The sequence below is a fragment of the Chlorocebus sabaeus genome, chromosome 17 (genome assembly GCF_047675955.1).
Source record: "Chlorocebus sabaeus isolate Y175 chromosome 17, mChlSab1.0.hap1, whole genome shotgun sequence".
Lineage (NCBI taxonomy): Eukaryota > Metazoa > Chordata > Mammalia > Primates > Cercopithecidae > Chlorocebus > Chlorocebus sabaeus.
Genome location: NC_132920.1, coordinates 45,543,362 through 45,556,733, shown reverse-complemented (window position 1 = coordinate 45,556,733; position 13,372 = coordinate 45,543,362). Strand labels below are relative to the sequence as shown.

Below are 13,372 nucleotides of genomic sequence, written 5' to 3'. Positions count from 1 at the left end.
CTCATTAACTTTTGTTGTCTGTGATTTTTTTTTTTTTTTTTTTTTTTTTTTTCTAGACAGAGTCTAGTTCTGTTGCCAGGCTGGAGTGCAGTGGCACGATCTCGGCTCACTGCAACCTCTGGCTCTCAGGTTCAAGCGATTCTCCTGCCTCAGCCTCCCGAGTAGCTGGGACTACAGGCGCGTGCCACCATGCCCGGATAATTTTTTGTATTTTTAGTAGAGACAGGGTTTCACCATGTTGGCCAGGATAGTTTCGATCTCCTGACCTTGTGATCCGCCCGCCTCGGACTTCCAAAGTGCCAGGATTACAGTCGTGAGCCACCGCACCCGGCCTGTGTGTGATTTTATGCAGGCTGGACACCAGTATCCTAGAGTAAGATGATCTGGATTCTATCCTGATAAACTGGGTCAAACAGGTACTCATCTGATGCAGGTGAAACTCCAGTGCAGGAACTTCTATGACAACTTTAAACATAATTTTAATTGAAATGATCTACTTTTACGTTTCTTTAGATATGAACACCAATTTTTCTCTTAATCTTCTGTTAACTAATTTCTTGGTAATGTACTCAAAATAGCTTTTCCACCAGTCTTACAATGTAAGAAGTTATTACGATGCTATTACTTTCCCTTATACTGCACACTTTGCTCAGCAATGAATTGATCCCTGATTTACACATTGTGCTGAACTCTCACATCCTAAATATATTTATTCTTTTGGAATTTTAGGTATTTGGAAAATATTGAAGCGTTGGGGAGATTAAAGAGAATAAACACAACATTAGCAGACTCAACTATAATCCACAGAGGAAATAACTAAATAAGTTGCTATTTTAAACAATTTAAGCAAATAGGAGGAAGGGATTATTTCAGAACTCACAGTATGTATAGGCAAGAAAATAACTGAAGCAGTGATGCTTAAAAAGACTTGGTGAGGGTTAATACTTGAATCCCTATAAAATACAGTATTTTATAGTATTTGACGTCACAGCTGTGCAGGTGAGCATGGATAACTAGTTTTCTTCTCTAAGCAACCAATAAGAATGTTAAAATAGAAATAAGACTTCATATAATATAAAGAGTGAAAGACTGAAAGCATTGTCTTACGACTACTGTAGTACTTAAAGAACTACATCTGTATCAATCAAATGTGGCAGGACAGGATGTACAGTTCAATACTGGGGGTGCAAGATTTTAAAATGAGGAACAGGCCAAAATCTAAACACAGAATCGTCCAAAAAAAAAAAAAAAAAAAGGCCTTCAGGTAGAACAAGTTTTCAATAACAAAACATGGTAGTTGAACGCCTGCGTCTAGTTACATGAGTTGGGGAAAAACATTCACTGCAGATTAATGAAACAGATTCTGTGCGAGGTCAGGGTAGGGAGTTATGGCGCGCGGGAGCATAGGAAGAGCGGCTTTCGCCGTCCCAGAAAGCGTACCACGTCCACACGCCCGCACTGCGGCCCTGCGGCGAGGGTTCAGACCTCTCCGTTTCCCTTCACCATTCTAAACGCGCAACCCCGCTAAAATCCCGTTCACTCCAATTCCTGGAAAGAAGCTTACAACGGTGAATCTCTTCCCTGGAGTTGAAAATCAACTTCCAGTGCCGGTCACCGAATCCGTCAAAAATCCTATCCCTCTCGGGCTCAATTCCTAAAGAATTCAAGCATGCACCCTGTAGACCCTGAGCGATCTCAGATCATCCCCACACCGCTCCCAGCGTCCCCAGCTCTAAGCGCCGCCGCGTGGCTCAGCGCTGCCCTCTCTGGGCTCTGAGGGCCGCGCACAACGCCCCGCCCCCGGCGAGCGTGGCGGAAGTAGCTCGCCCGGGCTGAGAGACCGCGCGCCACCTGGCCGAGCGCGCATGCGCCCGCACTGCCAGTGCTGGGGGCGTCCGTATCGCTAACTCCTCAGTCTCCGCAACCCCCGCCTCACCGAGAGTCGGGCTCACGCCATCTTGCACCCCCTTCACCCCCGTCACACAGCCGAGTCACCTTTTCCCTTTCTACACGCCACACTCTCGGCCCCCCCCACCCCGCCCCTTTCCAAGCGTGTCCCGGGCCGCAGCAGCAGAAATCGCACCATCTCCACCCCCCACATTCTCCTCGCAGGAAGCGCAGCCGTGCCTACAAGGGTTCTTAAAGCAGAGGTTGTGGGGCGTGCGGGGGGCGGTGCGGGGGTGCGGGCGGGGTAGACGTCCGAGAGCCTGGAGGGACGCAGCGCGGAGATCCCAGCGTCTCTGGGCCCCGCGCCGGCCACGCCCTGGTCCCGGCTCTAGGGCGGCCGCCTGGGTCTTCGGCGTCTACGCGGGAGTGTTGAAGGGAGGGCGGCTGTGGGAGGCGCTGACCGGGCGCAGCGCCCTGGTTCCGCTGCCGATTGTGGAGTTGCCTCTCGACTCCTCCCTGTTGGCGGGTGGGCGTGGGGTGAGGGGGATTGGGCTGTGCTAAGAAGCGGGGTGCGCGGGTTTCTAGGTAGTGTTGGGGGTTGCCGGGGGAATCATTAAAGAGGGAAATTGTTGCTTTATGGCACGGCGAGAGAAGAGTTAGGTAGTTAGTGGGAGTGTAGCATCCAGAAAGAGGAAAAGATCCGCTGTGTTCTCTGTGGGGTGAGCTCACGTCTGTGGCCCCTGGGGAAATTATGTAGCTTGTCTTTGCCTTGTTTTGGTCTGTGAAATGGCGATCTTATAGCCTAGTTCAGAGTTGTGAGGGTTATATGAGAAAATACACGTTAAACGCCTAGAACAACGCCAGGTGCTGCTCAGTACATTTTAGCTCTGCTTTTGCTCTCCATGTTTTAGGAGTTCAGAATGACTGTGACCTTATCTTCTCAGAGAATGAGGACATTTGGTCTCACAAGTGAGAGTGAAGTTATGAAGACAGTGATATGTAATACTTGACACTCAGACGATCCTGGACATGTTATTACTGAGTAACACGTGGATAAATTAGCATTTCTCCACGAGGTTAATAGAAATGTTAAATTATTTCGGTAGAAAGAAATGTGTGTGTGTATATATGTGTATATATGTATGTATAGTGTGTATATTTATATATGTATTTGGAAGGAGAGGACCTGGAGTCTTAATATATGTGAAGGGCAGACTTTGAAAGAGGAATTAAATTCGCCCTGCAAAGATTTACTTGAAGGACAGAACTTGGGGAATTTCTGGTGAATGTTTCACAGAGGCTGAATTTGACTATGAGGAACAGTTCGTGAGAGTACTTTTCTAGAATGGAATGCACTTCATTGTGCTATTGAAAGTTTCTTATCTCAGGATATTCGGGACATTGGAGCGAAGTGTGCCTAAGTCTAGGCTGCACTTTTCAGTAGCAGTTTCTGCCTTGATGGAGATGTTCCATAATCTGTGCCTTTAGGCACTAGTGGTAGCCTAGGCACAGTGGCTCTTCAGCACTTGAAATATGATAAGTGTCACTGAGGAAGTTAATTTTTAATTTGTTTCGTAAATTAATTAATACGTTGATTTACGTTTAAATACCAACATGTGGCTAGTGGTGGCTACTGCATTGGGCAGCACAGGTCTACAGTTTAGATGTTGAGAGTCCTTCCGAGTCTTGATATGGTTGAGTTTTAAATCAGAGAAGCCAGCTCTTTGGAACATTTATTGGCTTAGGGAATTGTAATTCTATTCAAATAATGCCTTTCATTCAAATACTGCAGTTCAGACCTTGGGTCTGTTAGTACTTATTTACATCTTGACAAATTAAAGCAAAACGTTCTTTTGTCTCCTAGGTTGTACGGGTAATGCCAGATTCAAAGAGCTATGACAGTATTAACTGGAGTTTTCTTTAAACATTATGGTACTATTTTGTGATTTTTGGTTTTTATCTTTTACTACTTTGGTTGGTTTTCAGTGAGAAGTTTCCAGCTCTTTTATTCAAGTTTTTTTTCTTTTTTAACCTTTCGTGTAATAAAGCTATTTGAAAAATTATAACTCTTGAGCATTAGGACATTTTAGAACTAGTTTTGTGGTTATCCAAGTCTTTTGGAGAGATAAGTGAAATTAGGTGATAGATGTTTCACAAAATTGCTTTCCTTGAAATATGTGCATCTTTTTTTTTAAGTAAGTCTATATAAAGTCAAATATGAAAATAAAACTAAAAGAACAAACAACCTTCATAGGTAGCGGTAGCACCCTTAACCCTGGCCTGATGTCTGTAAAATGGTGCCCTTGGGTCAGGCACATTGGCTCATGCTTATAATCACAGCACTTTGGGAGGCTGAGGCCACAGGATCTCTTGAACCCAGGAGTTCAAGGCTGCAGTGAATCATGGTCAGGCCAGGCCTTCCAGCCTGGGCTATAGAGGGAGACCCTGTCTCTTAAAAAAAAAAAAAAAAAAAGATGCTCTTGGTCTTAAGGCTGAAGATAATGGTTAGATCTGGAATAATAACTTAAAGCCCATGAATTAAAAGAGATGGAGAGAATAGCTCATAATATGCAAATCAGAATGGGGTGCTTTTATGGGTGACCATAATATCTTAATTTTTCTGAGACAGTCATGGTATAAAGCCTGATTGTTCCAGCACAATTATTTAATTTAATAGAACCCCTTTCACTATCAAAAATGTTCGAATTGGGACCACATAATAATGTCACCCTACTGTTAGCCTTCTTGGAACTTGTAATATATAGTTTTAAGACAATTAACCACATTGCAATATCAGAAATACTTTGTTATTATTTTTGAGACGGAGTTTCGCTCTTGTTGCCCAGGTTAGGGTGCAATGGTGTGATCTCAGCTCACTGCAACCTCCTCCTCCTGGGTTCAAGCGATTCTCCCGCCTCAGCCTCCTGAGTAGCTGGGATTACAGGCACGTGCCACCATGCCCAGCTAATTTTGTATTTTTTGTAGAGACAGAGTTTCACTGTGTTGGCCAGGCTGGTCTTGAACTTTTGACTTCAAGTGATCCACACGCCTCATCCTCCCAAAGTACTGGGATTACAGGTGTGACCCACTGTGCGCGGCCAGAAATACACTTTAAAACAGTGACAAAATTACTGTTGTTGTGTCTAAATAATAAATGAGATACCTGGAATAAGGCCAGCAAGTGACTTTCCCATGTAAGCCACTGATAATTTAAAATTTTGCTTTGGATAGAAATCTTTAGCAGCTTGAGTTTTGGTTCCCTCTGGAAGAAAATTATCTTTTGGTGGGGGTGACTGCAAAGCATTAGTCTGTGTCAGTCAAATCAGGAGATTGAGTATTTGTGTTGAAATAACACTGATTTTATTTTATGGTGAGGTTGAATAGTGAAATCCATCAGAAATCTGATTATGTATTAGAATGTTAAAGATGGGTTTTACTTACAATTTACTTAAATAATGAAAAATAACTCAGCTACATGCATTATTAAGTTTATACTGAAGTGGGTAAAATATTTTATTGAGGCTCTAACACTTGATTTGAGTTCTCACTCAGCTGCTTCCTAACCATGTGATTTGGGACAAATTATTTAATCTTCCTAAGAATACTCGGTTCCTCATTTATAAGATGAAGATGGCGATGGCTTCTGCTTCTAGGTTCATAAGAGGTTAATTTAAAAAACTCATGTGATGTGTTGGGTGCAGTTCAGTAACTATTAGCTGCTGTAGCCTTAAGTTTATTGGATAATCTAGAAGTGATAATAACGTTCTGAGATGTTCTGTGGGTTGGTGAACAGAGTACTAAGACGCAGTTCTGTAAACCTAGCTTTTGCCCTTTTCTGCCACATTTTGTCATTTCAGTTAAGGTATTTAACTTGTTAATATCGGTGCCTCAATTTCCTTATTAGTAAAATAGAATTAGTACCCAACCTCATCCCACCTTCTCATAAGACTGTTGGTGGCGTCAAATGAGAATTATGTTTAAAAATTGTCATCCTTACAAACATTTTTATATTGAATTGGTTTTGTCTCATCTACCTACAGCCTCCACTAAAGAGTGACCTGCAGAAGTTGTTCCGCAAATTTTGTGTAACAGCATAGATAGTGTATAATAGGCACTATTACTGAAGACAGTTCTCTTTTACAAATAATATTGTAAGTCACAGTCCGGGTGTGGTGGTTCACGCCTGTAATCCCAGCACTTTGGGAGGCTGAGGTGGGCGGATCACTTGAGGTCAGGAGTTGGAGACCAGCCTGACCAACATGGTGAAACCCCATCTCTACTAAAAATACAAAAAATTAGCTGGGTATGGTGGTGCATGCCTGTAGTCCCAGGTACTCAGGAGGCTGAGGCAGGAGAATCTCTTGAACCCCGGAAGGCGGAGGTTACTATGAGCCGAGAACGTGCACTGCACTCTAGCCTGAGTAACAGAGTGAGACTCTGTCTCAAAAACCAAACACAAAAAAACAAATAATATTTTAAGTCACAGTAATGGTGCTTTTTTGATCTGGTCACAATATATTTTCTACAGAAAACAACCCCATACTGCTAAGGAAGAACGAACATTTTCTTGGGCACTTGATGTGTTCTTTCCATTGTATCTCATTTATCCAAACATAGTCCCACCGAATAGGTTATACTAATGAGGCTCTTACTTTCTAGAATGGGTCTGTCAGGCTTTTTTGTACTGTAGTTCTCCCTTTGAAAATATCTGGCCCTTAGTTAATGGGTAGTGAAGGTTAAATAAGATCATGAACATGAAAATAGTGGCTGGCTCTGTGACTCATGCCTGTAATACCAGCACTTTGGGAGGCTAAGACACGTCCAGATTGCCTGAGCCTAAGAGTGAGAGCAATATAATGAGACCTGGTCTCTACAAAAAATTTAAAACAAAAATTAGCTGGGCTGGGTACAGTGACTCACACCTGTAATCCCAGCACTTTGGGAGGCCTAGGCGGGTGGATCACCTGAGATCAGGAGTTTGAGACCAGCCTGGCCAACATGGTGAAACCCTGTCTCTACTGAAAATACAAAAATTAGCTGCATGTCTTGGCATGTACCTGCTGCTTAGTAGGCTGAGGCACCAGAATTGCTTGAACCCTGGGGGCGGAGGTTGCAGTGAGCCAAGATTGTGCCGTTACACTCCAGCCTGGGTAACAGAGCAGAACTCCATCTCAAAAAAAATAAAATAAAATAAAAATAAAAATGTAGCCGAGCTTGGTGGTTGGTGCCTGTAGTACCAGCTGCTTGGGAGGCTGAGGTGGGAAGATTGCTTGAGCCCAGGAGGTGGAGACTGCAGTGAGCTGAGATTGTGCCACTGTACTCCATCCTGAGCAACAGAAAGAGACCCTGTTTCAAAATAAAAAGAAAATAGTACACTGTTTGGTGTATAGTAGGTAGGAGTTACTGAAAAGATGCTGTTGAATTCACAAGACAAGTAAATTGAAATAATTTGTGTGACTATATTAACTAAAATAACATACAAATATAAATCATTTAAAAAATCTTGAAATGTACTTTTGCGATTTAAATGCTATAGTGGTTTTATGACTGAATTCTATATATTTCACGGTATTCATGTTAGTCTTTATTAGTCATAACATTCTTTGAGGATATACATGTTTAACAATAATCTTTTGTGATATATTTTCAAGAAGCTTTGCTTTTGCTTGAGTTCGTCATCATTGTTGGCATGAACGAAATGCCTAATATGTACAAGGCACTTTCCTAAGGGCTTTACATATGTTATTTTATGTAACCTAGGAGAGAAGTAATTTTAATCTCCATTTTAGAGATGAGGAAACTGAGGCAGCGAGGTGGCATAACTTGCCCAAGGTCATGTGTAAGTGTTAGAGCCTATAATTTAACTCCAGAGCCTAGCTGTTTACTGCTCCCATTGTGGTTTGGCATAGGCAGATATTAATATTTCACAACACAGTTCAGTGTGACATACACATTGTGGAGGCCTTGTGGGTTAGTTATGATAAACTTTTATTTGTATATTCCTTGTTGTATAGTAGAAAGAACTCTGGACCAGGTGTCGGGGGACCTCAGATTTAGTCCCAGCTTGTATCACTAAATAGTAGTGTGTCCTTGGGCAGTTCAAGAAACCCCTCTGGACTTCAGTTCCTCACCTGAAAAATGAGGGATTTGGAGGAAATTAGTGATTTTCAAACTGTAGTTCTGAAGTCTGCTCAGATGTCTTTGGTTCCCTCCCACCAATTTGCATATATATTTGTCTGTTACAGTTGCTTATCCATCTACCTAAGATTTTCTTTTAAACGAAGAATTTCTTAACTGAGTGTTTAAAGTCATCAGTCTCCAAGAAAATTTAATGACTATGTAAGTCCCCTGACTGCTATGTTTACAACTTTTCAGTAATTTCACAATATTTTAGTGTTTTAGGAGATAGAGATCTTTTACTAATGAAAAAACTAAGGCACTAAAATGAGAGGATTTTTATTAAAACATAGTATATCTAAATGGCCTGAATATTTCAGGTTATCAGCTACCTGGGATCAAAGCCTGTTGTTTACTGAATTTGTGATCTTCAGCCTGTCTTAGCTGGTAGAGGCAGAATACTTGTCTTGTAGGGTAATTGTGGGGGGAAAAAAAAAAAAGTGAGCTAACACAGGTGAAACACCCTTTATAAACTCCAAATTCATCTGTTTTTTACATGCCTACAGTAAATCCCCCATTCCTTTTTCTTTTTGGTCACGTAAACTGTGTTTTTAAACACATCAGATATTTTGTAAATTGTTTAATGCAGAATTCTCGTAAGCTTTAATATTTCTAAAATGTGACTCTCGACTGGAAGAGAGTGTTGATTTTTAAGGGAGCTGCTTATTTTTTGACATCTTTGTCAAATACACTTACCTCTTACTGTTAGGAGTGTAATTGGTGCCAAAATCTTCCACATATCTCAAAAGTTAACCATTAAGCAACTCTATTATAAAGTTTGAGTAAAAACAACAGTGTTTTAGTGTTGGAAAAGTAAGTGTGCTATGTGCCCTTTGTCAGGGCTTAAGGATAATCTGATAGGCACATTTGCAGTGTACTTTAGGGACTGTTTTTGCAAAGAATTTTTTTTTTTAAACTCCATTTTTCTGTGAGAGTACTGGATATGAAAGCATATGGAATAGAAACTGAATATGAGACTAAAGAAGGAAGATATACTAGAAACTCCTGTGTCTTGTAGCAGTCTATCACTGGGCTCCGGTGTCTGTTAGTTCCAAAAGATGCTCATGTAGGATATGTAATGCTGCAGTTTTAGCTGTCTATCATCTAGAGAGAAAGGATGGGGGTAGTTTTCTCGTTTACAGGGTGTTTTGATATTTTCAGTTCAGATTTTTTTTAGTGCCCATTATATGCAATCCTGTGAGACAAATTATTCCTGACAGAGAAATTGAACTTATGAGATTAGTTGATCCTTATATCCTTATACAAAGTTCTATTATATTAATTATCCTTCTTAACAAAAATCTTGTGACCATGGCTTTTATTTCAGTTTTCTGCTTTACAACATCTCTCACAAAGCTTCTGCAGGTTTTTAAAATCTCCACTTGAATGTCTAATAGCTGTCTCAAACTTAACATAGCCCCAACTGAACTGTTTTTTTTTTTCCTTCCCAGTCTTCTGGATCTCAGTAAATGGCACCACCATTCAACCAGTTTCTGAGGCCCCAGAATTCAGTCATCCTTGACTGCGCTTCTCACACCCCACGTGTAATCCATCAGCAAATCAGTTCGGCTTTCAAAATATGTTCCAGAAACCTGACCATTTCTCATCATCTCCACTTGTTAAACTAAATCAAGCCACTGTCATCTCTTGTCTGCACACAAGCTCAGTAACTTCCTAACTGGTCTTGATTGCACTCTTGCTTCCGTATAGTATATTCTCCCCGCTGCTGGAGTTATCTTTTTAAAACCTAAAACATTTCAAGTAACTTCCCTTTTCAAAATTCTCTAATAGCTTCACATTACACTTAAGTGAAATGTAAACTCCTGTGGCCTAAAGGCTTTATAAGATCTGCCCTCTTGCTACCCCTGCGTTCATGTCTTTCTAGCCACACTGGCCACAGGATTTTGGTACTTTGCTGTTCTTTTTGTTGGGAAGTTCTCCAGAGCTCCCTTCCAGATCTTATATTAAATGCCACCTCCTAGTTGAAATCAACTTGTTTTTCTTATTTCATAGTATTTGTTATTTCCTCAAATTATATTTGTTTATGTGCTTGTCTCTTGCATTATAATGTATTTTTTTTGGTCTGACTTAGTCACTACTATATCCCTACCTTTTAGAACAGTGTTTGGCCTGTAGTAGGTGCCCAGTAAATACTTAGGTATGAAGAATCCAAAGCACTGGTGGTGTTAGCTTTAAATAAGAGGGTGTCTTTATTATAAGAGGAGGGAATTAAGGGAGGAGGATACACCGTCTTTGGTGGAGGAGAGTGGAGGGAATGACTAAATGATAGCTTTTTGTTTCTCTGGAAGTAGAAGATGATGTCAACTGTCCATAGCTGGGGTAGGGATTCACTGTGGGACAGAGGCTTATTCAACTAAAATAATTAGTATGCAGTAAAGTAGTTAATTTAATATTAAATTAATATAAACTAAAATAATTAGATGTCAGAGAAAGAATTTCTTTTGTTTACATATCTGGGAAGGTTTCTTGGAGATGGGCTTAGGCAATAGATTTTGGATAGGTTGACAGATACTGTATTGTTTCAAAAGGTATTGCAAGTAGAGAGAGCTATAGGGGTAAAGGTTCAAAAGAACATGGGATGGTTCTGGAGATGGGGAAAGTTTGATTTGACTGCTGTAGAAAAGGAGGCTGGCAAGGTCAGGTGGGACTGATTTGCGGTAAGTTTATAAACCAGGCTTTTTAATACCTTCCAAAGTCCACTTAAAATGGGGCATATATTACTATACTGAGATTACCATTGTATTATTCTAAACAGTAGGTCTAGACGTTTTTATAGATATTTTATGTATTTAATTTTTAATTTTTTGCATTCTCAGTGATTGACCATTTGGTATTATTTTTCACAACAGAAGAAATTTAGATCATGATGTAACCTGATTTTTTTAAAACAACAAAACTAAAACGCAGTGTATAATAGTGTTGGCTTAACCGTAATTGCTTCCTGCCTTTGGAATTTTATGAAAATAAAAATACTCTAATTATAAAAGTTTTCTATTAATTTATATTATGTGGGATGTTCAGGTTATCATTAGAATTGAGACTGTAGATGCTCAAAATCAGTACATAGGTCTGCTGAAATAGTTTTCTTCAGCAGTATAGAAGATAAGATTAAAACTTCTCTCTTTAATTAATGGGTTGACTGATAGTTTTCACAGCCCAGATTTTGATGATGTTTGGAGGGTGCAGAAACTAGTAGTAAGGTTCTCGACAATTTGAGGTCTTTTAAGCTTAAAGATGTTTCATGGTATTTCTTCTGTGGTTATTTAGTCCCCCAAAATATGAGATCTAACTAGAAACCCAGTAGCATATTAATTGCATTTTGTTTAGTTTACTTTTTGTGATTAACTTCACTATAATTAAAACTTTTTTTTTTTGATAGCAGTATTTTCTAAGGATAGGGGTGTATCCTTAAATTCCGTAATTTTAAATTAAAAGATAAATGCCAAATTTTCTTCTCCGGAACACAGTTTTACAGGTGTGTTATAGTATTAGCTATTAGCTTAATGATCAGGTTTAAATACTATTAATCAGATATGAACTTATTCCTTGGGTTCACATTTAAACTCTGGCATGTTGAAATAATCTAGGTCCCAATCTGCACATCTGAATTCATTTTGTAAAATATGGCAAACAGATGCATTTTCAATGGAAAGCTGAAACAACTGCAGGACATTAACCCATTGAGAAGATTACAGTAGGTTTTCAGTTCCACGGTAACTGTATTTATTAGTGAAAATTGACTTGAGTGCTTCTGCTTTTAACAGACTTTTCTTTTTTAATGTCTAGAAGAAAGGAAATAGAGCATTGGAATGATAGGACTTTGATGTGTAAAGAAGTTAATGTCAAAAGAAGTTAATTATCTAAATCAAACAATGTGGGTACGGGAAATAATTATTTTAAAGAGTCTAATGAGCTATCAGCTCATCATGTCAAGAAAAATGTTATTCACCTGTTTGATATAAAAATTGACTTGACTGTGAAAGGATGATCATGGTTATAGTAAACTAGGTTTGGGTGACTGGATTTGAAAATGAAAAAGGAGCAGATTGCTCCAGCAGTGTCTCAGGACATTTGACCATAGGATAATCCCATGGAATGGCATGTCTGTCAAATCTGATGAGTCAACTCAAATCATAACATTCTGGAGGCTGGGGTTACTACTTGCTTTTTGAGTTTAACATGTTGTCCCAGATAGCTCTGTCAGCCTTCTATTGGGACAACAAGGGAACATTTTCTGAGGTCTTTGAGAAATCCAGGCTCCCTTTTTTTGCATTTTGTCCCAGTTCTGCAGGACTGTTTATGGAAGTCCTTGGTTTCCTATTTTCTCCCAGTCTTGGACTTGTGATTTTTTTTTTTTAATCCAAGTCTCAAATGGTTATGTTTCTTTTCCTGTATTATTTGTAGAGAAAGTACTTACTCCAAAAGTCTTTTTAAACAATGGCACAAATTTAGGCTTAAAAAATGTGGTGGTGTTTCTTAGCATTAAGTTCTTCATATGTTTTAGAATTTTGGTTTTCAGGCTCAGTTTGAGTGGAACGTTTTTGTTTTCCTTCTCTTTTTGTGCTCTTGCATTCTTGGTATAGTGGTTTTGGCCTGGCTGTTAGGGCCCTCAGACTAGACCAGAGGGATATTGGTATATTTCAAACCTAGTCACCTAGCTAGTGTGCTGCTTGCCTTAGATCTTTGTCCTGTTGCCTTCTCAAAAGCTTCATATAAGGCCTATCTCCATCAGTGATTTGTAGTAGCTTTTTTCCCCGTCCTTCTTTTGTGGGGCCCAGCCCTTCCATCGCAGCCCTTGCTAAGTGACCCTGGTTTAGGTTCCCTTTATGAATTTTATCATTACCCACAGGAGTTGTTAGATTAGAAAGATGTATTAAGAAGATAAATTTGGCTGCAGTTTGGAGAATGAACTGAAATGGAGAGAGAAGATGTAGATTAAGAGTTTTTAGGGGGCCATAGCAGTAGGACAAGAGGGGAAGGATGTGAGAACATACAGAAAGTAGAATTTACTTGACTTTTTACAAATTGTAGGGTGCAGGAGAAGGAGTCCAAGGTAGTGACTGAGATTTTGAGCCCAAGTGAGTAGTAGTTGTAGTGATGTCGTCAGTGAAAACTAAACTTACAAAGACTCTGTTCAGCTTGATTTCTGGTTTCTTGCATTAAGTGAAACTAGAGGTCTTTTAGTAAAAATATTTAAGTTTTACAAACTTGTGTGATTGTGAAAAAAGGGTAATACATCTAAATTTATGTAAAAGCTTTTAGCAGATCAAGAAGGGGAATTCTTTTT

At 39.8% G+C, this 13,372-nt stretch overlaps 2 protein-coding genes across 5 annotated transcripts in view; one reads left to right on the top strand and one right to left on the bottom strand.

The window, feature by feature from the left end:
* RUNX2 (RUNX family transcription factor 2) overlaps window positions 1–13,372 on the bottom strand; it is a 221,476-nt gene that overhangs the window by 168,996 nt on the left and 39,108 nt on the right. The gene's annotated exons all lie outside the window — the stretch shown is intronic.
* SUPT3H (SPT3 homolog, SAGA and STAGA complex component) overlaps window positions 1,981–13,372 on the top strand; it is a 552,672-nt gene continuing 541,280 nt past the window's right edge. For 3 of the 4 annotated variants that reach the window (XR_012089179.1, XR_012089180.1, XM_073006039.1), the window contains exon 1: window positions 1,981–2,150. The gene's annotated coding sequence lies outside the window, so the exon portion shown is untranslated. Of the gene's footprint in view, window positions 2,151–3,413; window positions 3,820–8,132; window positions 8,227–13,372 lie in introns of those variants that run through there. The other variant, XM_073006040.1, reaches the window with a different exon arrangement.